Source organism: Papio anubis, chromosome 16, assembly GCF_008728515.1.
Source record: "Papio anubis isolate 15944 chromosome 16, Panubis1.0, whole genome shotgun sequence".
Lineage (NCBI taxonomy): Eukaryota > Metazoa > Chordata > Mammalia > Primates > Cercopithecidae > Papio > Papio anubis.
Genome location: NC_044991.1, coordinates 38485943 through 38510410, shown reverse-complemented (window position 1 = coordinate 38510410; position 24468 = coordinate 38485943). Strand labels below are relative to the sequence as shown.

Here is a 24468-nt window from a genome sequence, read left to right as displayed (position 1 = left end):
GAGGGAGAAAAAGGGTGGCAAGTATAATGAATGGCAGGCCAGAGGGGCCGGAGGCCAGTCATGCCAGCCGGGTAAACACTGGGATTCCATTCTTAGTGCTATCAGAAGCAGTGACAGGTATGAGGAGAGGAGTGCCACCTATGTGCCACCCTCATAAAGCTCACCTGGCATTAACACTGTGTCTACAATCCATCAACCAAGAAAGCCAAAGTGCAACTCAAATCTTCCCTGAGTCCCCTCAAAGGATGCCACAGCCAGCTTCCCCATCAGCACAACTTGAAATCTTGACATTGAGTTGCTATTCTTTCTCTACACATGCTTCTTCATGTGCCAGGCAGCTCTCTCAAACTGAGGTAGCCCTGCCTCTCCTCTCCACCCTTCATGTTTGAGTTTCTCCGATTCTGATTTGCTTCCTCCATCTCTCCCAAGCTCTTCCAGCCTGTCGGTCCTCTCTGGTTTACTCTGTCCTGTTCCCACTTTCTGGTCTGTATTGTACAGATAACCTTGACCTGGCTGGAGTCTTTAGTATCATGGTTTTCTTCTCTGCCCCGATTCAGAATCTGCTCAGCAAAAGCCAGAACAAACTCAAAACTCACACCTTCCCCACTTGGAAGGTAAGACAGAGAGGAGGATTGCAGACTCCTGTCATGTGCATTTTTCAAGATTGTCTCATATTCTTTGAAATAACTCGCCTACCTGACATATGTGGAGTGGACAAGAGAGGGGTAGGAGAGGGAATGAGACAAGCTCTGAGGACAAAGCAAACGATGACATTCAGGCCACATCCAGCTGGCATCTGTGCTTGAAAGTCAAGTTCTGGCTGGGCGAGGTGGCTCACACCTGTAATCCTAACACTTTGGGAGGCCGAGATGGGAGGATGGCTTGAGGCCAGGAGTTCAAGATCAGCCTGGTCAACATACTGAGACCCCATCTCTATTTATAAAAATAAAATAAACTAAGAAAGTCAAGTTCTATTGGAGCTGGGCATGGTAGCATGTGCCTGTAGTCCCAGGTGCTCCTGGAGGCTGAGGCAGGAGGATCACTTGAGCCCAGGCGTTCAAGGCTGCAGCTATGATAATGCCACTGCACTCCCGCCTGGACAACAGAGCAAAACTCCATCTCTAACAAAAAAGAAACAAGCAAACAAAAAGTTCTATTGGAACCCAGCCATTCACTCACGTATCGTCTGTAACTGCCTCTGTACCATTAACTGCAGAGCTTGGTCGCCAAAGGGACTGTATTGCCTCTAGAAAATAATTCCTAAAATATTCATTCTCTGGCCCTCTGTAGAGAAAATTTGCTGACCTCTGACTTAGGAACTAACTGCATCTTGTCACTGAATTCTCAAAGGTAGTCTTGAGTGTAGGTTTCACAAACAAACAAACACATGCCAGGGCCATGAATCTATAAAAAGACCCCCAGAGAGTAAGTGGCAGAGCCAAGATTCAGAGCCTGATCTCCGAGGGCGGGTTCCATTCTCTTTCCTGAACTGTACTACTTGCCTCATACGTATAGGTTGTCAGAAACAGCTGGAATAGTGGCTAGGCATGGTGAATTACACCTGTAATCCCAGCGCTTTGAGAGGCCGAAGTGGGAGGATTGCGTGAGTTTGGGAGTTGGAGACCAGCCTTGGCAATTGGTGGCATGCACCTGTAGCCCTAGCTACTCTGGAGGCTGAGATGGGAGGATTGCTTGAGCCCAGGAGGTTGAGGCTATAGTGAGCTATAATCATGCCACTGCTCTCCAGATCCTGGGTGACAGAGTGAGACTCTGTCTCGAAAAGAAAAAAATAGCAGGGATGAATTCATCAGAGGTCTTAACCTCAGATGCTTACAGGGGCCAGGAAGGTAATGTAGGCGAGTGAAGCCAACCCAGGCCAAAGTTCATAAATGGCACCTGACATTTGGCCTCAGTATTAGAGAACGAGAACCATAGGGAGTGGTGGGGGTCTGCAACCATCTGAAGAGTGGATATCCCGTCTAACAAGGCAGCATCACCTTCATGGTCTAGGGTTTCTAATTTTCAAAAGCTGGAAACCTGAATTTTTTTGTGTAAATCTCCTGATTTTTGTATGAAATATTATTATATTTAAATGTTGAAACAGGTTTAACTCTAAAAGCCAAGACAAGCCCATGTGAGGCAAACTGGACAAAGCATGGGTGAGTGTCCTATAGGCCACTGGAGTATGACCTCTGATATGTGACATACATATTGGAGTGACTGCCACAGCCTTCCTCAATGTCTTAGACTGTTTTCTGCTGCTAAAACAGAATCCCTGAGCCTGGGTAATTTCTAAAGAACAGAGATGTATATGATACCACTCTGGAGGCTGGGAAGTCCCAAGGTTGAGGGGACTGCATTTTGTGGGGGCCTCCTTGCTACGTCATTCCGTGGTGGAAGGGCAGCAGAGAGTACATGTGCACGCAAGGGTAGGAGAGAGAGAGAGAGAGAAAGGGCAGGAGAGAGAAGGAAAAGGGGCTGAACTCATCCTTTTATCAGGAACCCACTCCCGTGATAACCAGCGCACTCCCAAAATAATGGTGTTAATCCATTCAAGAGGGCAGACTCCTTTGACCGAATTACCTCCTAAAAGTCCCACCTCTCAACACTGTTGCATTGAGGATTACGTTTCTAACACATGAACTTTGAGGACACAGCCCAGTCATAGCCCTGGAGAGGGTTGGGTCTTGTGGAGGGGAGAGGCAGCTCTAGGGGAGGCAGCTGGGGGTTGCCCTGGGCTGTGCACCGGACAGAGCCCTGGCTCCCAGCCAAGCCCTCAGCTGGACACTGGGTGCATTCTCATCCTCCACTTATCACCAGAGCGAGGAAGGAAGGAAGTTCCACCCATTACCAGAAGCTGTCCACTTACTACTTGAAGGAAGGAAATTCCGAGGAGCCAAAGAAGATACAGAGATGCAGGAACGCTGAGCTCAGGGAGGAAGAGGGTGGAGGTGGGTTTGGGAGAGCCCCAGGGTCTGAGATAAAACTGGTAAATTTGTCCTGAGTATAGCCACAGGGCCTTGCCCAGAGTCCACACACTCACCTTTTCAAACGTAGTAAAAGTCAATATTCCCTTTAATGCATCAAAGATATGTATACCTCTCCTGGGTAAATACTGCTGGAAAGGCCATGGGTTCGTAAGGCCTGCCAATCCCTGTTGCACCATTACGAGCTGCATGGCATTAGGCGAACTCTCAGAGCCTCAGTTTCCTCATCTGTAAGGTAGGATTAATAAATCCCTGTCCTATGGTGCTAAGACGATGGAGGAGTAGGTGAGACAATGGACAATGCCAGCCGTCAAGAAGGGCCCTCATTAAGGGGCAGCTGCTCTTGGCTGAAGCTGGTTAATGAAGTGTATTTCTTCACCTTCCTCATGCCTGTAACATTGACCTCTGAGACTTCACCATGGTTGGGACAGCGTAGGTCCATGCCCCATCTGTCTGCAGGGCGATTGCTTCAAAACCAGACAAGACTCATCCAAGAAGCATTATGTTGTGTTATGGACATAGGAACTTTAGAGTTTGGACATCGGCCGGGCGTGGTGGCTTACACCTATAATCCCAGCACTTTGGGAGGCCGAGGCAGGCGGATCACGAGGCCTGGAGATCAAGACCATCCTGGCTGATACGGTGAAACCCTGTCTCTACCAAAATACAACAAATTAGCCAGGCGTGGTGGTGGGCTCCTGTAGTCCCAGCTACTCTGGAGGCTGAGGCAGAAGAATGGTGTGAACCCAGGATGAGGAGCTTGCAGTGAGCCGAGATTGTGCCACTGCGCTCCAGCCTGGGCAACAGAACGAGACTCCGTCTCGAAAAAAAAAAAAAAAGAAAGAAAGAGGTTGGACATCAAGGGGGTGGGGAGGTAATTCTCTGGTAAGTAAAATAATGTTGTGGAAAGAATCTCTCATTCCCACCATGCAGGTTAATGAAGACTGAGAAAAATTCAAGTAACCCCAAAACATTATCATTTATTTATTAAGGTTTCGAGTTCAAAGCTTTTCAGAATCAAATTGAAGAGGCAGAAATTACTCACGGGCAGCAAAAGTTGGCGACCCTCCTTCCATTCTGTTCAGAGATTTCTGGTCACTTGTGGAAGATCCACTATTTGGAAAGAGCTGGGCTTAGGGGTGGGCCATGGAAAAAATACACATGGGGAACACCATGCCTGTTCTTCAGTTTGTTTGTTTGTTTGTTTGTTTTTTGTTTGTTTTTGAGATGGAGTTTTGCTCTTGTTGCCCAGGCTGGAGTGCAATGGCCTGATCTCAGCTCACTGCAACCTCCGCCTCCCAGGTTCAAGGGATTCTCCTGCCTCAGCCTCCCAAGTAGCTAAGATTACAGGTGCCCACCACCATGCCCAGCTAACTTTGTATTTTTAGTAGAGACTGGGTTTTGCCATGTTGGCCAGGCTGGTCTCAAACTCCTGACATCAGGTGATCCACCCACCTCGGCCTCCCAAAGTGCTGCGATTATAGGCGTGAGCCACCACGCCTGGTCTGCTCTTCAGTTTTTGTTAGTAACCCACTGAGGCCCATAAAACAAACACACCTGTCATCAGAGCAGCCGGCTTTATAATCTCCTCCTCCATCCTATCATTCACCTCACACATCCTTCCCTGCCCTACCCCCAAGGCAAGATTAAATGCCTTCAGGGATTCCCAAATACTGAGGAGTTTTGATCCACCACCACTTATACATAACTAAAAATAATTTCAATTTTTCCCGAGTGACACAGAAGTTACCTATATGCGGGCCGGGCGCAGTGGCTCAAGCCTGTAATCCCAGCACTTTGGGAGGCCGAGACGGGCGGATCACGAGGTCAGGAGATCGAGACCATCCTGGCTAACACGGTGAAACCCCGTCTCTATTAAGAAATACAAAAAAAAACTAGCCGGGCGAGGTGGCGAGCGCCTGTAGTCCCAGCTACTCGGGAGGCTGAGGCCGGAGAATGGCGTGAACCCGGGAGGCGGAGCTTGCAGTGAGCTGAGATCCGGCCACTGCAGTCCAGCCTGGGTGACAGAGCGAGACTCCATCTCAAAAAAAAAAAAAAAAAAAGAAGTTACCTATATGCTAAAGTTGAAATCATGCCTTTCTGGAACTTTCAACAGCCAAGTACTGGGCAAGTTCATCTGAGATGAGCATTTGTGTGCTTGTGTGCACGTCTGTGTGTTGGGGCTTGGCACACACTCTGCACCCTACTCCCGGCTGGCATGGGATGATTTGGGTTGTGTCCACAATACACTGGGCGTCCTCACTCTGGTCCCCTTTCACCATCCCACCAAGTTATCTCATCTTTTACAGATGAGGAAATTGAGACCCTGGTAGGTTACAGTCTCCCCCCACAGGTCGCACAGGTAGTAGGAGCCAGCAGAGCTAGTTTCAGGCCAGTGCTGTGTGGTTCCAGGGCTCATCAGTAAGCTAAACTGGTCGGTCTCCTTGGTGGCCACGAGACATTGGCTTCCCCAGAGGCACTAAGCAGACAGCCTGGGTGCAGTGCGGCTGCTGTGAACGGGGACCATGGCGTGGCCGTGCCTGGGAGCCCAGCCAGTCTTGAGCAGAAAAAGGTGGGGCGCTTGTGGTAGCTGGGCACGCTTCCTCCAGCTTGCGTCCCAAGTGTCCATCGATGCAGATTTTGAGGACAAGGCACAGAGCTGGCCAAACTTTTCAAAGGCAAGATTTCCCAACTGTAAGAATGTGCAAAGTGAGCTTTGAAGATGTGCTGGGAGAAATTAAGGAAGTGGTTCCTTGCAACACTGTTTTTAATCTTGTGTACATTAATTTTTTATTTAGTTTAATTTTTTTCATACTTTCTTTTTTTTGAGACAAGTTCTCACTGTCACCCAGGCTGGAGTGCAGAGGCACGATCTTGGCTCACTGCAACCTCTACCTCTCGGGTTCAGGTGATTCCCCTTGAATCCTGAGTAGCTGGGACGACAGGCCTGCGCCACCATGCCCAGCTAATTTTTGTATTTTTAGTAGAGTCAGGGTTTCACCATGTTGGCCAAGCTGGTCTTGAACGCCTGACCTCAAGTGATCCGCCCACCTTGGCCTCCCAAAGTACTGGGATTATAGGCATGAGCCACCACGCTTGGCCTTCATACTCTCTTTTTTCTTTCTCTCTCTCTCTCTTTTTTTTTTTGTTTTAATCATTCTTATGTATATTGTTTGAAATAATTTTTTTCCCCTGGGAGAGGAGGTGAGCTTTTTTTTTTTTTTTTTTGAGACAGAGTCTCACTCTGTCGCCCAAAATGGAGAGCAGTGGCGCAATCTCGGCTCACTGCAGCCTCTGTGTCCTGGGTTCAAGTAATTCTCCTGCTATAGCCTCCCACAGAGCTGGGATTATAGGCGCCCACCACCATGCCCAGCTAATTTTATATTTTTAGTAGAGACAGGGTTTCTCCATGTTGGCCAGGCTGGTCACAAACTCCTGACCTCAAGTGATTTGCCTGCCTCAGCCTCCCAAAGTGCTGGGATTATAGGTGTGAGCCACGCTGCACTCGGCCAGGAAGTGAGTTTATTGATATAATTCCAACCTTTCAGAATAGTTGCAAGAGTTCAAGGAATGCTTATATATCCATTACCTTGGTTCCGCATGCACCAATGGTTAACCTTTCGCTGCCCTTACTCTATCATTCTCTTTCTACACACACAGACACACACATGCAGAATTATATAAATATCTCAATTTTTTTTTTTTTTTGAGACAGTTTCACTCTTGTTGCCCAGGCTGGAGTGCAGTGGCACAATCTCAACTCACTGCAACCTCTGCCTCCCAGGTTCAAGCGATTCTCCTGCCTCAGCCTCCTGAGTAGCTTCCTGAGTAGCTGGGATTACAGGCACGTACCACCTTGCCCAGCTAATTTTTGTTATTTTTTTAGTAGAGACGGAGTTTCACCATGTTGACCAGACTGGTCTCGAACTTGTGACCTCAGATGATCTGCTTGCCTTGGCCTCCCAAAGTGCTAGGATTACAGGCGTTGAGCCACCACGCCTGGCGCAAATATGTCAACATTTTACATAAGTAGATAATTTTGTCTCTCTACGTATCGCTACATATGTACTCTGTTTTCTGAAACATCTGAATGTATGTTGGATACACACCCGCGACCCCACCACCTTATCTCTAAATCCTCCTTGTGTATTTCCGAGGAACAAGGACATGCTCTTGCACAAAGAGTATGTAAATGACTAAAGCCAAAAAACTATTATACACACACTGATAACGCTAATAGAACACTCCTCTCTAACCCACAGTTCATTTTCAGAGCTTGTTCGTTGCTCTGGTCATGTCCTTATACTATTTCTTTTCCTATTTCTTTGCCTCACTGCGTTTAGTTGTGATTCTTTGGCCTCCAGATGGTCCTGTCTCACTCATTTCATTCCGTGTTTAACTTTTTGCTGCCGTATCACATACATGCAGAAAGTGCTCACGTCAATATCCAGCTTAGTGAATTTCCACAAAGTCAACATACCTGGTACTGGCTTTGAAAGGCATTTGTATGTGACATTTTTTACAAAATGAACCTCTTTGTTATCAGAATAGGTGAATCTTGTGGGTGAGCCCAGCGTACAGATGTGCAGCCAGCCATGGCCATGGGTCCACAAGACAGGGGCTGTCTGTGGCTTTGATGGAAGGATCCACAGGGCTCCCTTTTAGTTCAGGTTTTACTTCCTGGCCCTGTGGACTCCTGTGGCCTCTCATGCCCATTTCAGAGTAGGCATTTGATGTGTTTTGATAATTGAATTAAGCCGAACATGAAAAGCACATTCTAAAACTCAGCCTTAATTCCAGGACTCCTCAAGTACGTGTCAACTGGACCCAGATAAGTTTCTCATCTGAGTCAAAATGCTGTGACCCAGAACAGGGAAAGGACTTTCACACAGACACATATCATATGAGCATTGCTTAAAGACACAAAGGAAGGAAGCCTGGGCTTCCACCCTGCTCTCACCACCCCAGAACCTGGTTGGTCTCCTGCTGCAGGTCCATGCTCTTTGCCAGGCCAGACCCCTCTCCGTGGCATCTCAGCCAGGTCACCTGGCTCCAGAAGGCCTGTTCCCATCAGGAAGAGCCCCTGCATCCATTGCTGGGATACTCATTTCTTTTTTTTTTTTTTTTTTTTTTTTTTTGAGATGGAGTCTCACTCCCATCACCCAGGCTGGAGTGCAGTGGCACCATCTCGGCTCACTGCAACCTCCGCCTCTGGGATTCAAACGATTCTACTGTCTCAGCCTCCCAAGTAGCTAGGATTACAGATGCCTGCCACCGTGCTTGGCTAATTTTTGTATTTTTAGTAGAGACAGGGTTTCGCCATGTTGGCCAGGCCAGTCTCAAACTCCTGACCTCAAGTGATCCACCCGCCTCAGCCTCCCAAAGTGCTGGGATTACAGGCGTGAACCACCACGCCAGGATAGTCATTTCCAACCACCTTTTTGGGTGAACAGCAGGTTTTTCTTCTCCATCCTGAGTGTTTGATGTCACTAGGAAATGGAAGACCCCGGGGCGTGGGAAGGTCACAGCTGAGGAAGCTGCATGTTGTCCGCAGCATCAAGATGCGCCATGAGTGTGCTGTGCACAGGCTGAGCCTCTGTCCCTGTGTATGGATCCGGAGAAAGTGCTGTGGGGGGTCCTCTTCACATTTAGGGCCCTCCTGGGCTTTGCCTCTGATTACTGTCATTTTCTTGGAGGAGCCCAGAATTTAGAAGCTGGAGATGGGTTCGCATAGATCATTTCCTCAAGAGAAGGTCTCCATGACATATATTCATAAACAAGAAGAAACTCTTCTACCTTGCTTTCTATGAAATTATTTTCTAGGGATTGTGTTTTGTTGTCATTGTTTACACTGCAGCTCTCAGATCTTAATGTTGTTTTTTAAATTTTGATAAAGCATACATAACATAAAATTTACCATTTTATGCATTTTTAAGCATGTTTCTTAAGCTTACCATTTTAAGCATTTTAGTGATGGTGTCTCACTGTGTTGCCTAGGCTGTTCTCAAACTCCTGGGCTCAAGCCATCTTCCTGCCTTGACCTCTGAAAGCGCTGAGATTACGGACATGAGCCACCATGCCCAGTCACATTTTAAGCATTTTTAAATGTACAATTCTGTGGCATTAAGTATATTCACATTGTTGTGCAACCATCACCATCATCCATTTCCAGAACTCCTTTCATCTTGCAGAAACGAAACTGTCTATTAAATAATTCCCCATTCCTCCTTTTCCTCAACCCTTGGTAACTACCCTTCTACTTTCTGTTTCTACAAGTTTGACTCCTCTAGGTACCTCCTACAAGTGGAATCATACAGTGTTTGTCCTTCTGTAACTGGCTTATTTCACTTAGCGTAATGTCCTCAAAGTTTATCCCTGTTGTAGCATATGTTATAATTTTCTTCCTTTTTAAGGCTGAATAATATTCCATTGTATGGGTAGACCACATTTTGCTTATTCATTCATCCATCAGTGGACACTGGGTGCTTCTACCTTTTGGCTACTGTAAATAATGCTGCTGTGAACGTGGGTTAGATCCTGTTTTTAAGGAAGATTATTTTGTTCTCTTGCCCTGAATAAGAATATTAAAACCTATGTGATTAAGGGGGCCCATCTGCCTCTAGGCATATGCACACATGTGTTGTGATGGGGTGCATCATAGGGTTGAAGTTGAATCTGAGTTTTGTGAAATGCAACTACCAGTGTTTGTGGTCCCGGAGAGCCAAGTGGCTTTAATAACAGTACTATCAGTTCAATGATCAGACGGGCTTACTGAGATGTCAAGTGAGTTAGATCAAGCAAGCTAGTTGTCAGCGTGACTACTGTCTTTAACCACTCACCTGATGCTTGTTTTTTATTGTCTGTCTGATTTTTTCAGTCACATTGCAAGCCTTTTGGGGGACAGAAATAATATCTTATGCTTCTTTTGGTGTCTAGTTAGGCCACTACCCTAGGTAGTGGTAGCAGGTCGTCAATAACTGTGAGTTGACAATGACTCACACACCAAATTTGCCTGTCTGCACATGCCCTGCATTGTTCTGTGGTGTTCCCGTACCACTTTCCCAGTATGTACTTTCCCAGCATCAGAAGGACATTGCATCAAAAAATTTGCATTAAACAGTTGCTGCTCTCTTGTTTGAAGCTGGGCAGCTGAATTAAATTAGTGAATTGATGTATTAATCAATTGCAAGAGCCAGATTTCACCAATACATACTCAGCACCCACTGTGTAGTCAGTTGGACGAGACACTGGCTATACCGACCTGGGAAAGAATTGGTCTTGTGGTTGGGACTCTCACACTCCAGTGGAACCTTGTTCACAGTGTGGTCTGCCAGTCAGTCATGGAGTTTGCTGAAAGTGCAGACTCTCAGGCCCTGTGGTATGCCTCTGAATCAGAACCTGCACCTTCACCAGGCCCCCACGTCATGTGTGTGCACATTCCAGTTTAAGAAACACCAGTCTTATGAATACTATCCTGTTACATGTATCCTAAATGATAACAAAGGGTGTTTTGTGTGTGTCAGGGAGAGATGAGACTAAGGTGGCACTGGGAAACTGTGCCCAGTTCTGGTTACCACAACCTAAATGAGAGCAGAGCAGCACAAGGGACCCCTCTGTGGTCATTCCCTAAGATCCTTGGGATGACAGCAGTGCAGCTGGGAGAAAAGGCCCTACGGGTGTTGAAGGGATCTGGCTGCCTAAGATGGACCGAATCCCAGCAGGGATTTCCTGCTCTAAATTCATAGTAAAAAGAAAAACATTGTCTGGGTTCTCCAGTAGCTGACTCAGAGACAGAATATGAATTCAAGGAGTCTATTCTGTGATCAGTGATCACAGAAAGTTCAGGTGGGAGAGTAGGGGAGTGAGACAGGAAGGGGAGGAAGCCAATACATGGTGCAGTCCCACTGGGGACCTCTGGGAGACTGTGTGGGGGGGCCTTCGAGTTGTTCCACGTAAGAGCGAGGCAGCTGGGGTATTTGTGCACCCACTGCCATCCCTCCTTGGCTGAGGGCTGCCCTGGAGTATTAACTCCCCAGCACCGTGGTCTGATCTGCTCTGCACTCACTCCAAGCCACAAAGCATCCTCAGCCCATGGGCTGAGACTTCCAGGTGCCTGCAGTAGAGCCATCACAGCAGAAGAAAACAGTGATTTCCAAGGGTCGTGGGCTGAACACTCACAGTCTCTGCTCCATGTGTCCTATCTGGAATAAGAAGTCAAGGGTGTCTCAGCAGATGTCCGCATCAGTGTCCAGGTTCCAAATGAGGAACAAACCTTTGCATTTCAGTAAATTTCAAATCTTAGTGACTCATCCCCTTAGAGTAACTAATCATCTTCACGAGACTGAAAATGACTGAACTTCACATTTGCTTATAATCCAAATCCCCTTTTCATACCCGCTCTGCTCTCTTCCTTCCCTAAACCAACTCTGTATGCTCAGAGGACACTGACATGCTCAATTTACAGAAAATTTTTTGTCATGTTCTATTTCAAAATTTCCCCTCTGATATTACATGCTACAGATTCATCTCCCCTTTCCAGTTCCTTTCACTGTGAACCCTTACTCCATTCTTTTCTGTCTTGTTTTTTAATTAAAACTGAAACTCTGACCGAGCGCTATGGCTCATGCCTGTAGTCTCAACACTTTGGGAGGCCGAGGCGGGTGGATCATGAGGTCAAGAGACCGAGACCATCCTGGCCAACACAGTGAAGCCCTGAATCTACCAAAAATACAAAAATTAGCTGGGTGTGGTGGCAGGTGCCTGTAGTCCCAGCTACTCGGGAGGCTGAGGCAGGAGAATCGCTTGAACCTGGGAGGCAGAGGTTGCAGTGAGCTGAGATAGCACCACTGCACTCCAGCCTGGTAACACAGCGAGACTCCATTTGAAAAAAAAAGAAAGAAAGAAAGAAAGAAAGAAAGAAACCGGAAATTCCAAATACAGCAGTTACTGTTCCCGGGAACATTGCTTTAAGTTTGTATTTCTTTAAGAGTTTGGGGGCCAGGTGTAGTGGCTCACGCCCTTAATCCTGGTACTTTGGGAGACCAAAGCGAGAGGATTGCCTGAGGCCAGGAGTTTGAGACCATCCTGGACAACATAGCAAGACTCCGTCTGTACAAGAAATAAAAATATTAGCTGGGCATGGTGGTGCACACCTGTGGTCCCAGCTACTCAGGAGGCTGAGTTAAGAGGATCACTTTAGCCTGGGAGCTCGAGGCTGCACTCCAGCCTGGGCGACAGAGTGAGATCCTATCCAAAAAATAAAAAGAGTTTTGCAGACCACTGCTCCCCAGAAATGATCATCAATAGAAAGCCCTAAAGCCAGTAGGTCTGGGGAACCCCGCACACTTTATTCACTCCCTGGAGACCAACCCTGGACATCAGCATCTGAAAAGTTCTGAGGAGTCCTCAGTGCTCTCATTTTATCGAATGTTTAATGCGCTTCCACTGAATATTTTCAGTGTTGTTCGAGCAGTAGTCTTTTTATTGAAATCGTGCCTGTTCACATCCTACACTGCTTGTGTTGGGTGGAAACCAGTTGGAGAGATGCTGCTTGATATACAGATCCTGGCTCTCTCTGTGCATTTGAAATTCGTCGGCATTTGGAGACAGTGGCATAGAAGCAGTGGGCACAAGAAAAGTACAACTCAGAGTTTACGATGAGAAAAAGTGAAAACCACCTGACACATAGCTAATGTTTTGGAATGAAAAGTGACTTCCATTCCAATTGAAGTCAGCCTCTGCTGTGTAATTGAGCAGATATTAAAAAAATAAAAAAATTAAAAAGGCAGGTGGAGTGGGTAAGATACAACTCCAAATGGCAAAGCCCTGGCTTCAGGAAGGGAGAGGGCCCGGGAATGAGGAACATAATTCAATAGCTGTGCCATAGTCATCCACATAATGCCTTATTTCCTTTGTTTACCAAGAACTGCACCAACCAAGTGATCTGTTGCCAGCACTTCCATCTGGCAAATGGAAGCACCTGTCCAGAGTACTAAATTGCTGAGCCCAGGAGCTCCAGAGGAAACTTATCTGATTGCTGTGCTGCTAACTCCAGGCTCTCTGTTAATGCCATCCATCAAATTATTCTTTTTCTTCTATTTTTCCTAAAATGATAATAGTTATTTTTACTATGAAATTTTAAAAGTATAAAGAAGAAAGAGACCTATATTGTACCACCTCTAATCACCCCACTCGGAAATGAAGCCAGTGAGCATCTTGACGCTAATGCATTCAGATTTTTGTTCTGTCTGTGATTCGACTGTATTATGTAAATCCATACACAAGTGCAGCCACAACTATTACTTAAGTGAGCTCGGAGAACACATACTGTTTCACAACTTGTTTATTTCCATTTAATATCACTATATTGATATATTGACATACAATATATTGATATATATATTGTACATCTCAAGAAATATGTACCAGAATCACCATTTCAAAGGCTGAATAGCACTCCATCATATTGGGGTACACACTTTATTTACCCAGTCCACAGCTGTTTGACATTTAACCCTTTTTCCATTGTTCACTATTACAAGTGATACTGCCCAAAGCATTCCTTTACATGTATCTGATTATTTCTTTGGGTCAATTCCTAGAAGTAAAAATGCTGAATCCAGTGGTTTTCATACTTAAATGTTGATATACACATTCAGATCGTCTTCTAGAAAGAGCAAGTCATCGTTTTTCTCTAGTGCTTGTAGAAAGCCCAATGAAGACAAGTGGTAAGAAGCCAGAAATGGTGAAAGGGAAGTGAATGTCACTGTGACACCCACACCAGGGCATTCCGGAAAGGCAAAGCGGGACAGCTGGGGGGACACCAAGTTAGAGCCAGAAGAGGCACTGGAAACCTGTTGGTCTATTTTAAGCTTAAGGAAACTGAAGGCCGGAAAGGTTAAGCAACGTCCCACCCAAGGCCAAGGTCCTGTAGCTTAGATGGATAGCTGTAAAATTCAGGGATAATTTTCAAAAAATGAAAAGACGTGACTCTCATACAAATACATTGTGTGTGTGTGTGTGTGTGTGTGTCAAAGGTTGATTTAACTCATTAATGAGATCAACAGGGCTTTAAAGCTGGCTCCAAATGGGGCAAAGATTGGGAAAGAGTCAGTGGGCAGAAGAATAACACCTTAAAGCAACTTTGTCATCTATGAGCCGCTTTTGCATTTCTACCTTAGAAGGTTAGAGGTAAGCTTACTATTGTCAGCATTCAACCACTTTTTGACTTTCAAACAACTCAACTTCAAAAAGTAGAACCCAATACAAACCTGGCTAAAGACATAAAGGGCAATACAATCAAAACCTTTGGGGTTCTCTTTTCTACTGGACAAACATCATTTGCAATTTATAGACCTTCCAGAAATTAGCATCTGACTTTACAGAGTCTGGGCCTTAATTAAAAAAAAAAAAAAGAATCAGACAAAATACAAAATGACATCTGGGATGACACTTAGGTAGATGTGTTACACAGAGCCCAACTATGCCTTTGCGAGGGAACATTTTGTGCTTTATTTCAAGTTGGCATAGTTGTATCTGCTGTAAGGACAACCTTTTGTGGCTGAACTGTGTATGGGAGAACAAGGTTGATCTTCATGGCAAACCTACTCAAGCTACTCTCCAATGGAGTGTCTCTGAAGGCTGGGAGGCTGGAATGCCCCATAGTCAGTTGTTGCTCTCATTTCCCAGGGAGTGGGCTCCAGGCTTTGTGTTTCCCCAGGAAGCTGAGGTGGAGCACCTGTTTACCATGTGGGAATCTGCTCTTGTCAGCTTTCCAGCTGGGGGATGGCAGATGCCATGCGAGAGTCCTGGTTTTATACCCAGAGAAGGTTCCAGGGAGAGCTCAGGATGCTGGAGGGCCTGCTGGTCATCTGTCAGTTTCTATTTTGTAAATTCCAGGATGCTGGTCCCCACACAGCATGTTTGTCAGTAATAATACAACCGAACAAGTCACTAATATTCGACCTATGCGGCTGCAGGCCCCTTCAACCTGAGCTCCATGAAGACATAAGTCAGCACATTTCAGTTAGAAGATTTTCAAAATGTTATCCCTGAAATCATTTGTGTCCTATAGTCAATGATGTATAAAAGTGCCAGGGCTCTTTTTCTTGATGATATATAAAATAAGAGTGTGTGTTATAATTAATAGTATCTTAAATTTGTGGCCAGGTGCAGTGGCTCACACCATAATCCCAGTATCTTGGGAGGTCAAGGCAGGCAGCTCACTTGAGCTCAGGAGTTCGAGACCAGCCTGGCCAACATGGTGAAACGCCGTCTCTACTAAAAATACAAAAATTAGCCAGGTGTGGTAGCACACACCTCTAATCCCAGCTACTTGGGAGGTTGAGGCAGGAGGATTGCTTGAACCCAGAAGAGGGAGGCTGTGGTGAGCCGACATCATGCCACTGCACTCTAGCCTGGGCAACAGAGCTCAGAAAATAAAAAATAAATAAAAATGTGAAAGTGCACATTATGTATTTTTCTTTCCTATTGTAGACCCAAAGCCTGATGCTTAATAAGTACTCTGTAAACACTTCTTTTTTTTTTTTTTTTTTTTTTTTTTAGAGTGGGTGGTTTTCTCTTTCGCCCACGCTGGGGTGCAGTGGCCGGATCTCCGCTCACTGCAAGCTCCGCCTCCCGGGTTCACGCCATTCTCCTGCCTCAGCCTCCCGAGTAGCTGGGACTACAGGCGCTGCCACCTCGCCCGGCTATTTTTTGTATTTCTTAGTAGAGACGGGGTTTCACCGTGTTAGCCAGGATGGTCTCGATCTCCTGACCTCGTGATCCGCCCATCTCGGCCTCCCAAAGTGCTGGGATTACAGGCTTGAGCCACCGCGCCCGGCCAACACTTCTTAAAAATATTAAGCAGAAGATGCAAGATCTAACTGAAAACACCAATGCTAAAACTAACTGGGGCTGCAGAAGGCCTTAGTGACCACTCTGAGAAAGAACTTCGTCCCTTGTGGTGCTTCAGTCATTTCTCTTATTACTGAACCTAAAAATGCAAAGCCACAGGCAGGAGTATGGTGCCATCTGTGACTGCCAAGGTCATTGATTAATTCAGAGGTCATGGAGTAATCTAAGACAACACTGGCCTCAGACAACTGATGCAATAGACCAAGGCCTCAGCAGGAGGACTGTTTCAAGATACAGCCACACAAGCTGCTTCCGTATTTCACACATTGAACTACAGATACTACATGCACCTTTTACAACTTATTTTTCTTTTTCTGTGAGCATGCACCAAATTGAAGATTATATCGGAGTGTTTGCTCTTCAGTGTAATTTCAAACATAGTTCTTTTGTTTTTGTTTTTGTTTTCTTTGAGATGGAGTCTCACTGTGTTGCCCAGGCTGGAGCACAGTGGCATGATCATGGCTCACTGGCAACCTCCGCCTCCCGAGTTCAAGCGATTCTCCTGTCTCAGCCCCTGAGTAGCTGGGACTACAGGTGTGCACCATGTCCGGCTAATTTTTGTATTTTTAGTACAGACAGGGTTTCACCATGTTAGCCAGGCTGGTCTCGAACTCTTGACCTTAAGTGACCCACCTGCCTCTGCCTCCCAAACTGCTGGGATTACAGGCGTGAGCCACCATGCCCAGCCGAAACAGTTTTGTTTTTTTTGTTTTTTTTTTTTTAATAAAAACAACTCTGGGCTAAGCCTCTGGGAGTGCCACTGATCAGGGGTGCAGCCTAAACAGGGATGTCCTCTCGGCCCTTCACAGCCTCTTCCACGTATGGTGAGGAGCACCTGGCAAGGTGGAGCCCACTTTGATCTCTTTTATATGTTGAGAGGAGCAGTTTACAATTTCGTTATTAATTGTTTGAAAGCAAACGTTTTACACTCAATGAGAACTTCCCCCAGGATCAGAAGAGAACCACTGCCTCCTGGATGTGCAAACACATTGGTGTTTTTTGATGGTGGATAATTGAAAACTCGAGCAGTCTCTTTTTAGTGGATGCCACACGTCAGCAAGTTCCCCATCCCGTCCAGCTGAGGTTATAATGGATTGGATCCAAGCTCCACCTCCTCCCTGTCCTGATTTACCCCCTGCCTGGCACGAAAATGAACAGAGAAGTCACCAAGAGGAAGGCGGAGAGGGAAGAGCACTTGATTCACTCAACAACTAATGCGTGCCAGGGACTGCTGTGAGCTGAGGAGACCACGGTGAACCAAAGGACAGCATTCCTACTCTGTGGAATTTGCATCCAGGTGGGGGCGTTTGGGAGCACCTCTGGCTCCAGGAAGAACCCACCGAGCGGGGCCAAGCAGGAAGGTTGGGGGGTGTCCTAGGTCAGGTTCCCCAGAATCAGGCCCAGAGCTGAAGAACTGTGTGAAAGTGCCTCTCAGGAAGTGCTCCCAAGAGAAACGCACAGTGAAGTGGGGGTTGGAGCCCTGAGGGAAAGAGATCAGAGAGCAGAGGTCCAGTATCAGGTGAAGTCCCCTAAGGGTAAATTTGGATCTGTCGGGGTTTTCTTTGTTTGCTTGTTTTGTGACAGGGTCTCTCTCTGTCACCCAGGCTGGAGTGCAGTGGCACGATCTCAGCTCACCGCAACCTCCGCCTCCTGGGTTCAAGCGATTCTCCCGCCTCAGCCTCCAGAACACCTGCAATTACAGGCGCATGCCACCATGCCCGGCTAATCTTTGTATTTTTAGTAGAGATGGGGTTTCACCATATTGGCCAGGCTAGTCTTGAACGCCCAACCTCAAGTGATCTACCAGACTCAGCCTCCCAAAGTGCTAGGATTACAGGTGTGAGCCACTGCTCCCGGCCTGGGTCCATCTTAAAGGGAGCTTGAGGACAATGTAGGTCTCACCTCAATTATCCCAATCAGGAGTGTGGAGCTAGGATATTTACACCCCAACACCCAGCATTCACTGGTCACGGACTGATCCTGGGGACCCTTCAAGGTCTCTGCACCAAACAAAGCCAGCTGTGACAGCCTGAACCACCAGCTGTGTGGGATACGGTTCTCTTGTCCCAACCACTCTCTCTCTGGAGGTGTGAGAGGCCCCCTCTGGCAGAAGTGTTGGTCTCAATTGAGGCCACTGTGCAACCTGATGTTTCTAGGGATTTTCAGATCGGAGAAAAGTCCAAGAGGTCCAAAGCTATGAAACCGTCGTCATCAATGCCTTGAGGTCCCCCGAGGAGGTAGCACCACTCAGTAGGAGCACCAGGTGCTCCATTTTCTGGGGCTCTCCTAATTTCAAATATTCTGTCCACTGTAAGTCCATCCATGCTTCTCAGACCCCATGTCCCTGTGGAATGCAAGTGTCCATGGGGACCATAAGGTGGGGAGTCTCCCTCCTGCTCCCAGGAAGTGCCCGAAGACCAGTGTTCCCAGCAGATAAAATTAGCCAACGCATTCTGCCACCCAGACCCCACCCCACACTGCAGCACTCATTTAAACCATACCTCTCACTCTTCTGTCTTTGGAAGAGGGTGTAAGTCACTCAGCCCTCCCCCGCCCAGCACACTACAGATGCCCGCCTGCTAGGGGGCTCTGCCAGCATCACTTCCGAGAACCCTCTGCAACCTTGGATGCAACCTTCATCCTGTCCCCTTTTTAAGCTTGAGGAAATTTAAGGGGTCAGATTATTTATTCAAGGACACACTGCTTAGAGCAGCAGAGATGATAACATTCCAAGTAGGCATTTAAGTCAAAATTCTGCTTTTAAATATTAAATTGGCTGAGAGGCCGGGTGCTGTGACTCACGCCTGTAATCCCAGCACTTTGGGAGGCTGAGGCAGGTGGATCACAAAGTCAGGAGTTAGAGACCAGCCTGACCAGTATGGTGAAACCCCGTCTCTACTAAAAATACCAAAATTAGCCAGGCATGGTGGCGGGCGCCTGCAGTCCCAACTACTTGGGAGACTGAGGCAGGAGAATCCCTTGAACCTGGGAGGTGGAGGTTGCAGTGAGCTGAGACTGTGCCACTGCACTCCAGCCTGGGTGACAGCAAGACTCTGTCTCAAAAATAAAATAAAATAAAATAAATTTGGCTGAGAGGTGTAGTTCACACCTGTAATCTCAGCACTTTGGGAGGTCAAGGTGGGAGGATTACTTGAGCCCAGGAGTTGGAGACCAGCTTGGGCAACACAGCAAGACTCCATCTCTATTTTTATTTTTATTTATTTTTTATTTTTATTTATTTATTTATTTATTTATTTATTTATTTTGAGACGGCGTCTCACTGTGTCTCCCAGGCTGGAGTGCAGTGGCGCGATCTCGGCTCACTGCAAGCTCCGCCTCCCGGGTTTACACCATTCTTCTGCCTCAGCCTCCCGAGTAGCTGGGGCTACAGGCGCCCACCACCACGCCCAGGTAATTTTTTGTATTTTTAGTAGAGATGGGGTTTCACCATATTAGCCAGGATGGTCTTGACCTCCTGACCTCGTGATCCACCCGCCTCAGCCTCCCAAAGTGCTGGGATTACAGGCGTGAGCCACTGCGCCTGGCCTCTATTTTAAAAAATAGATAATATTAAATTATCCATTGTGTTTATTTCCTTTAGATACTACCATGTACTAATGTGAACTAAAATCATAAAATTATTCACACCAAAATACTCATTTCACTTAACTCAGAGGATAGGGGTGGGTGGCTTATTACATTTTTTTCTACATACTGTTATTTGAGGAGAAAAATGGAATTAAAAGATAGTGAATGCTGCTTTTTGGTAAATAGAACATCCTGATTTTGACTAAGGTGGTGTCTTGAACCAGCAGGGCTAGGATGGACAATTGAATGAATGCTGTCGAACTCATTTCCATTTGCAATGAAAAATAAAGGGCAGAGTTCTATTTCATACCTCCACCTCTTCATACCCCCACCTTATACCCCACCTCATATCCCCACCTTCCATACCCCAACCTTTATACCCCCACCTTCATACCGCCATGTTCATACTCGCACCTTCATACCCCCACCTTCCATACTCCCACTTCATACACCCACCTTCATACCCCCTACAGCACCATCCCACATCTACTTCACCCTTCATACACCTAACCCTTCATTCCCACCTTTATACCCCCCACCTCATACCCTAATCTTCATACCCCTAATTCTATACTCCTACCTTCATACCCCCACCTTCATACTCCTACCTTCATACCCCACCTTCCATACCCACCTCTTCATACATCCACCTTCATACCTAAATTTCATACCCCGAGATTTTCCTCTGATGATTTTACTTTGAGCATTTCGGATGATACTCCTGACGATCTTGATTTCTGCCGAGATTCGACGCCGAGATGTCTGACGCTGAGCATTTCCGATTTTCATTTCCGGAGATGATTTCCCGACGCGATATTTCCGACGCGAGGTTTCGACTTATTTCTCGAGATTTCGATTTCGATATTTCATGATTTTCGACTTTTAGGACGACTTCTCGAGATTTCCCGGATTTATTTCGGACGATTTCGAGATTTCGACACTGATCTTATTTCGACGCCGGATTTCGGATTTGATTCTCGACTTTTGAGACGGGATGATTTTCGACGCGATTTTGATTTCGACTTTGATTTCGGACGATTCCCACTTCCGTGACTCCACGCAATTCTAACTCAATTTCATGATCGCACTCTCCGACACCGACTCATGACCGATAATTCGACTTCATACCCTGACACTTCACTTAATTCCCACCTTTATTCCCACCTTCATACCCACTTCTACCTTTACTCTGGCATTCCCACCGAGATCCCGACCTCCTCACTTATACTTCCTCGCACTTTATAATTTCCCCGATTGAGATTTCCCGACCACTCCCCACTTTCACCCCCACCTTTCATAGTCCACCTTCATACCCCACCTCCATACCCTCCATACCCCCACCTTTCATAGCCCACCTCCATATCCCCACCTTCCATATACCTTTCATACCTCTTGCCTCTGCAATTCCCACCTCCATACCCCTACTTCATACTCCCTACCCTTGAAATGCCCCTCCTCTCACCACACCCCAGCCTTTCGGTAAATTTGCAAAAAAAACCCACAAAACACAAAAAACTACCCTCTGGGCACATTCCTTAGCCTGCAGAAGGTGCCTTAGGCAGGCAGAGCCAACCCAGGGTGCAGTGCTTAACAGGCTGGAGGAACTCAGCTCTGGCCATGTTGTAGTTATTTCTTGCTGCCTAGTCCTGACTTTACACCATGCACAAAACTAAATTCCAGATGAATGAAAGGCCTACAAATAAATAAATACATCATCTATAAACAGGCAAAGCTGTATACACTGTATAAGTCTTAGCAGAAAATAAAGGAGACTTTATTACTTCAAGATGAGGCACTTCTTTCTAGGCAAGAGTTAATAAGCAACAGCCATATTGGAAACTTGGATAAATTTGCTTCTATCATCATTAAAAGCATAAGAAAATTTTAAAGGCAGAAAAACAATGAAAGAGAACATATGTGAAACATATCAGACAATGGATTCATATACACAACCAACTTACGCAACTTAATTTTTGAAAATCAAGAAACCACAAAATAGGCAACAGATGAATGGAAAGGCAATTCCTTGCAAGAGGAAATAGAAATAAACGATACAAATTTAATCAGGGCTAAGCAAATGAAAACAAAACAAAATCATTTCTGTTCATCAGATTGGTCTGTTTAAATGTTTGATAATATCAATCATTGACAAGCAGTGTGGACACTTTCACAGATGGCAGGGGCAGTGCAGAAGGGCACAGCCACCCGGGGAGCACTGTGGCACCAGCTCAGAACCTGCTACATGCATAGACCCCGGTATTTTCTCTGAGGTTTCACACAGTACTCAAGGGAACATGCACACAGGTGACCATCACAGCCCTGCCTGTGATGGATAGCAAAACGCTGGAAACGACTAAGCGTCTATCGAAATAGAATGGATATGTGGATTGTGGTATATCCCTATGGTGGAAAACCATTCCCACTTACAACAGTTGAACCAGGGCTTCATGTGTCAATGTGGATAAACCTCATTACAATTTGTTGTGTGAAATTAGTAAGCCAGTACAATTCCATTGGGTGGAGAAAACACAGATGATACCATTCAAGGATGATACACACAAAACTGATTACAGTGGTTACATCTGAGTAAGTGAAGGAGATTATGGGTGATGGTCAAGGGAGATTACTTTCAACTACAATCATTTATTTTCTTTAATTAAAATATGTTCATTTGTGATGTTTGTAACTACAATTTCAAAAATGTAAATGCAAACACCTTTGGGAGGAGTAACACACAAAGTTGAAAGAAAAGAAGCACTGTTCTGCAAAGATGCGCTTGCGTCATTGTCCAGGTGCCCTCTGCCTTTACAAGGCCATTGTCCAGGTGCCCCTCTGCTTTGGCGCTGTTGTCCAGGTGCCCTCTGGCGCTTTATGCCGTTGTCCAGGTGCCCTCTGGCGTTAAGGCCGCTGTCCAGGTGCCCTCTGCGCTTTGCGCTATTATTGTCCAGGTGCCCATCTGCAAGTGAAGGCCAAAAGCCTCCATTACCTTTTTGTTTCCCAGGTGACAGTTCCTGGGGGCAAAGGTCATTTGAAAGTTTGAAGGAAGCTCATTATTTTCCAGACTGGTTTAGAAAAACCCTTACATGAGAGGTACCCACCACACCAGGAGGTTCCTCAGCCAAGCAGAAGCAGACGGTAGAGAGAACTGTTTGGGTAATGTGTTTTTTTAGAATCTGGAGGTAGGTCTGATACTACAGAGCTGATTCCGGGATTATAAATGCTTACCACACCTCAAGGCCAAGTTGATGCCCTTGGGGAATGGAAATTCCATAGCCGGGAGCCAAGGACTTGACTTTTCCCACACCCTAGGTTTCAAGTCTTCAACGTATCAGAAACACATCCCTTTTCAAACCACTGATAACATTCCTGAATGAGACTTGGAATTTGAAGAGCTCTGTATCACGACTTGTGCCATAAGCACTTTCTTATTTGACTTTTACTTGACCTTCAAGATAATTTTTCTCCTTTTATGTAACCCTAAAAGAAAGAAAACAAGACTTGGGGTCCCTCCCTTTACCCTCCTCCCTGCAGCTTCCTATGCATGCAAAGAAGCATACAACAACTTTTCCCTCTATTAGGGGACATTCGGCGCCTAGTAGGCAAATCTCTAGGTTACAGGCTTCTAAGCAGACAGGCAGAAGGAGATTGGACTCCACAGACACTGTTTCTTTGTAGTCCCAGGTCTCTGCTGCTGGTGATTAAATGATCTCTTTCCAGGATGGGAGGTATATGAATCCGTTTTAAGTGTCTTTTAGTATCAGCTCTCTGGTTAATAACAAATGCCATTAATATGAAGAGATAATTTGTTATTTATTTATTTGTTTGTTTGTTTTATTATTGTTATTTTTTTGAGATGGAGTCTCGTGCTGTCGCCCAGGCTGGAGTGCAGTGGCAACATCATGGCTCACTGCTGCCTTGAACTCCTGGGCTCAGGTGAGTCACCTACCTCAGCCTCCTGAGTAGCTGGGACTACAAGACACACGCCACCATGCCCGGCTAATTTTTTTTTTTTTTTTTTTGGAGATGGAGTCTCGCTCTGTTGCCCAGGCTAGAGTGCAGTGGCGTGATCTCGCTTCACTGCAACCTCCATCTCCTGGATTCAAGCAAGTCTCTTGCCTCAGCCTCCTGAATAGCTGGAACTACAGGTGCACGCTGCCATGCCCAGCTAATTTTTTGTATTTTAGTGGAGACGAGGTTTCACCGTGTTGCCCAGGCTGGTCTCAAACTCCTGAGCTCAGGCAATCCACCCACCTCAGCCTCCCAAAGTGCTAAGATTATAGGCGTGAGCCACCGCTCCCAGCCAATTTTTTAATTTTTTGTAGAGTCAAGGTCTCTCTATGTTGCTTAGGCTGGTCTCAAACTCCTGGGCTCAAGTGATCCTCCTGCCTCGGACTTCCACAGAACTGGGATTATAGGCATAGGCTACTGCACCTGGACAAGAGATCGTTTAAATAGGAAGAGTATTAGAGAGTATTTAGGTGCCTATTGAAGTGTTTTATTTTGTTTTTGAGATAGAGTCTCGCTCTGTAGCCCAGGCTGGAATGCAGTGGTGTGACCTCAGCTCTCTGCGACCTCCACCGCCTGGGTTCAAGCGATTCTTCTGCCTCAACCTTCAGAATAGCTGGAAATGCAGGCAAACACCACTACGCCTGGCTAATTTTTGTATTTTTAGTAGAGATAGGGTTTCACCATGTTGACCAGGCTGGTTTCGAACTCCTGACCTCAGGTGATCTGCCCACCTCATCCTCCCAAAGTGTTGGGATTACAGGCGTGAGCCACCGTGCCCAGCCTATTGCAGTATTTTAATCTCATTGTCCATTTTATTCCTCCAGTGACCTTCCCTTGATATCATCAGCCCTAGCTTTGGGGGTTTAAGGATGAGGGCACCCAAATGGGTCGCCCAAGGTGACCCAGCCAACCGGGGCTCGAGATAGGATTTAAAGACAGGTTTTTCTGAGCCAAAAGCTGGTACTCCCAG

The 24468-nt window shown here is 46.3% G+C and overlaps 1 protein-coding gene across 9 annotated transcripts in view; it reads left to right on the top strand.

The window, feature by feature from the left end:
- Positions 1-24468, top strand: part of RIN2 (Ras and Rab interactor 2) — a 252800-nt gene that overhangs the window by 151936 nt on the left and 76396 nt on the right. Inside the window, exon 1 of one of the 9 annotated variants that reach the window (XM_009216623.4) lies at positions 22463-22643. The exons of 7 other annotated variants lie outside the window; for them this stretch is intronic. The gene's annotated coding sequence lies outside the window, so the exon portion shown is untranslated. Of the gene's footprint in view, positions 1-22462; positions 22670-24468 lie in introns of those variants that run through there. One more of the 9 variants, XM_009216622.4, reaches the window with a different exon arrangement.